Below are 4,286 nucleotides of genomic sequence, written 5' to 3'. Positions count from 1 at the left end.
TTCTCCTTCTGCTCCCTTTGGCTAGGCTTCACTTGAAGTGTTGGATGCAGTTCTAGCCACTCCATTACAAGAAGGATGCAAAGGCTTTGGAGAGTGTGCAGAAAATGTCCAGAAGAATGCTGCCAGGAGCAGAAGGTATAAGCTAAATGTAGAGTTTGGACAAAATTGAATTATTTCCTCTGGATCATCAGAGGCTAAGAGGAAACCTAACTAAAGTTTATAAAATTATGAGATGCATAGGTAGGGTAGACAGCCAGAGTCTTTTTATCCAGGATAGTAATGTTGAATACTAGAAGGCAGAGCTTTAAGGTGAGAGGGGAAAATCGAAGTTGGACATGTGAGGCAAGTGCTATTTGACGCAGGGAATGGTAGGTGCCTGGTGCTAACAGCGGTGATAGCAGAAGCAAATATGACAGCAGCATTCAAGAGGCTTTTAGATATGAATATGTGAGGATTGAAGGGATATGGATCATGTGAAGGCAGAAGGATTACTTTAATTTGACATCATGCTCTGCACAGACAGTTCCTGTGCTGTACTGTTTCAAGTTCTATGTAAATGTAATTTAACAGAGAATTGAAAATGACTCATATTTGTAGGAAGAAGGAGGAGGCGCAACATAAGATAAATGGTGTTTTCTCAAATGGGATGCAAAATCAAAGAGATCTAGGGGTGTTAGTAGTCTGAGCTTTGTAGGGAATCTGCAAAGTTGTTACAAAGTTATTTGGATGCTTGGTTTTGAGGACAGAGTACAAAAGCAAGGAAGTTATGTTGAGCCTTTACAGAATACTAGTTTAGATACATGAAAAATCTAGTTTAGATAGAATATCAAGACTTTACAGAAGTTGTAGAAGAGAATTACAGGAATGGAATGAGTGATATAGACATATGGTGAAATTGGAAATGCTGAAGGTCTCCTTTGTGGTTTGATAACCGAAAGCTTTTGACAAAGTAAATAAGAAGAAATTGTTTTGAGTATCAGAAGGATCAGTAACACAGTAACATGTTTACAACAACTGGCAAAGAAATCCAAAGTCAGGGGAGTTTCTTCCCTTAGCTACATGCAGATAACAACTATCCAAAAGCAACATAGAAGCAAAGAAAATTAATTTATTTGATATGATCTGGAATTCAGTGAAATGAAGGAAGAAAATTTATTATTAGCTCTTGCAGGGAAATTGAGCAAATGTTTGGTAAGATAAACTTTGTTGGTCAATGGGGATAGAGCAAGGAGTGAGATGAATTGATGAGCCAAATGGCTTGATTCTGTGTCATTCTGTCCTAATATTTGTGCAATCACTTTTCAGACCAAGCTTCGCTGTGTTGCTCATGATTTCTGGACATTAAAATTTGTCATCTGCATGATCTACAGAAAGTTGACAGGTGAGAGCAGAACTATGATGCCTCCAGAATAGTTCCCTACGTAAACTATGTGTCCTGGAGTGCAGATAGTGTGAATCTAAAGAAATGGGAGGACTCTGAAAGGGAGGCAGAAATATTCCTTCCAGGGTCTAGTAAAGCACATCTCATCCCCTAATAGATAAAAATCCTGAAGAATAAGACCATGTAACTTAAGTTGTCTTCTTCTCACCCCCATCCTCCATTCTGACAAATTACTCATGTAGGTTTGATGCTGTACTATCTGCCTATTTGAAGGAAAAAATAATCTTCAGATAAACTATTTTCTGACACTGATGCCAAAAATTTAAATTTAAATTTGGTTCCTTCCAAATTAATTGCAACTGGAACCTAAGGCTAATTTTTAAGACAATGAAAATAAAATATTGTCATTTCGGAGATGATTAGACTTCAGGTCAGAAAGTGAAATCAAGATCACTTTAAACTTTCCCAGTAATGCAAGGTTGATGGAGGATGTATTGAAAATCTACTCTGTAGCCTCAAGGAAAAACAATTGGTTTTGCATTACTTGTTAAAACTATGCTCACATTCCCTGAACATTGCTTATATTCTAAGATGAACCTTGTTTCTGTACTCCATTATGTTTGCTGATCATTACAGGTCATTTCCTTAGAGTGCTGAGATTTCTAGCTTTATAATTTACCAGTGTGCCCTTTGGTCCTCATTTTAAAATAGGAAGCCTGTTGAATAACTGTAATTTTCTCATGTACAAGCCAGACCTGAGTGCCCTAGAAACCAAAAAAAGGATCAGGATTTGCGACAATTTCTTGTAATTATTTTGCCTGTTAATGGACTTTTAAAATTAACCTGTTATGTCTGATAGTGCAGGATTTTACAGCTGTGCAAACAGAGAGAGTAACATGGTGAACATTTCACACGGTCCCTGGAATCATTACTCAAATCCTTGGAATATTATGAAACCTTTGCCCTATGAGCCCTTATTTGCACCTTTTGAGATGCAAAGCGATTTGGGAGTCCTCGTGTAGGATACCACAGGTTGATCTCATTGGTACCTACCAAATATTGAAAGGCTAGAGAAAGTGGACACGGAAAGGATGTTTCCTATAGTGGAGAAGTCTGAGACCGGAGGGTACAGCTTCAAAATGCCGGAACATCACTTTGAACAGGGATGAGGAGAAATATTTTTATCCGGAGGGTGGTGAATCCATAGAATTCATTACCACAGATGATTGTGGAATACAATTCATTGCGTATATTCAAAGCAGAGGTTGATAAGTTTTTTTAAATTAGGAAGAGCATCAACTATTACGGAGAAAGCAGGAGAAGGAATTTGAGAGGGATAATAAAGCAGTAATGATGGCATAGTGGAGAAGGCATGATGGGCCAAATGGCCTACTTCTGCTCCTGTCTTATGGTTTTACTATTCAACATCTCTTCTATCCTGCTGGGCAACCCTTGCAGATAACCTTTTTTTTTCTATGCCGAAAGGCCATAGATTAACATAACCGTCAAGAAAGATTAACATTTACTTCAAACCTACAATTTACTGTGACAACTTTCTTTTTCATTTTTCCAGACCTGAAACCATTAGCAAGAACGGCTTCTTTTGTCCACTTCCTAATGGCTCTTGTTTGACCACTTATGTAGGTGTCAACCAAACTGATGGGTCTAGACTCACATTTAAGCCAGAACAGCTAAGGACTGTGGATTTCCTATGTTGAAGGATATTACTGAACCCAATGGTTATTTTTGATGACCTATAAAATGCTGGAGGAGCTCAGCAAGTCAGGAAGCATCTACGGAAAAGAATAAACTGTTGACGTTACAGGACAAGACCCTTCTTCGTGACTGGAAAAGAAGGGGAGAAGTCAGAGTAAGAAGTTGGGGGACAGGAGAAAGAAGTATAAAGTGGCAGGTGATAGGTGAAATGTCTTCACGCCTTGTCAATTGTAACAATGTCTCCCGTTCTCTAACTTCCTCCATCTCAGCCACATCTGCTCTCAGGATGAGGCTTTTCATTCCAGAACAAGTGAGATGTCGTCCTTCTTCAAAGAAAGGGACTTCCATTTCTTCAAGATTAGTGCTGAGGAATCGACTGTTTACTCTTTTCCAAATGTAACCAGGTGACTGTTGAATATCATTTTTTGTTGCTAAAGTGCATTTATGTATTCACCTTGGTGATGTTCATCTATTTTCGTTGTCAATGAAGACCTCGACACCATTAGTCACTTTGAGACTGGATGCAGTGTGTCTGAAGATGACTGGTCAGGTCAATTCGGGCACGGAATATCCTGGCACATGTCGGGAAGACATGTGTAGGCACTGCAGTTGTTGCGCTAGTGGCTCTGGACTTGCGCAGCTCGGGCTTATGTTGTGCTTCTGCAATGCGCCTTGCTTCGTAAGCTTGACAGCCCTTGTGGATGAGGCCGCGCCAGGTAGGGCAGTTTTGTGCCAGCGTTTCCCAGGTGGCCATGTCTATATCAAGCGACTTCAGGGAGGCCTTTAGTGTGTCTTTGTAATGCTTCTTCTGCCCTCCATGTGAGCGTCTTCCAGCAGAGAGTTCCCCAAAAAGGAGCTGCTTGGGTATGTGCTCGTCTGGCATGCAGATGACATAACCTGCCCACCGGGTCTGTGCTCTCATCAGCAGTGTGTGGATTGATGGTAGACTTGCTCTAGAGAGAACTTCAGTGTCTGGTACTTTGTCTTGCCGTCTGATGCCTAATATTCTGTGAAGACAGGTCATGTGGAAATGGTTGAGCTGTCTTGCATGCCTTCGATACATAGTTCACGTTTCACAGGCATACAGGAGGGTAGTGAGTACCATGGCTCTGTAGACCTTCAGATTTGTTGCTGGACTGATTCCTCGATGTTCCCATACAGTGGAGCGCAGTCTACCGAAAGCAGGACT

Source organism: Mobula birostris, chromosome 9 (genome assembly GCF_030028105.1).
Source record: "Mobula birostris isolate sMobBir1 chromosome 9, sMobBir1.hap1, whole genome shotgun sequence".
Classification (NCBI taxonomy): Eukaryota; Metazoa; Chordata; class Chondrichthyes; order Myliobatiformes; family Myliobatidae; genus Mobula; species Mobula birostris.
This window is presented reverse-complemented; position numbering follows the sequence as displayed.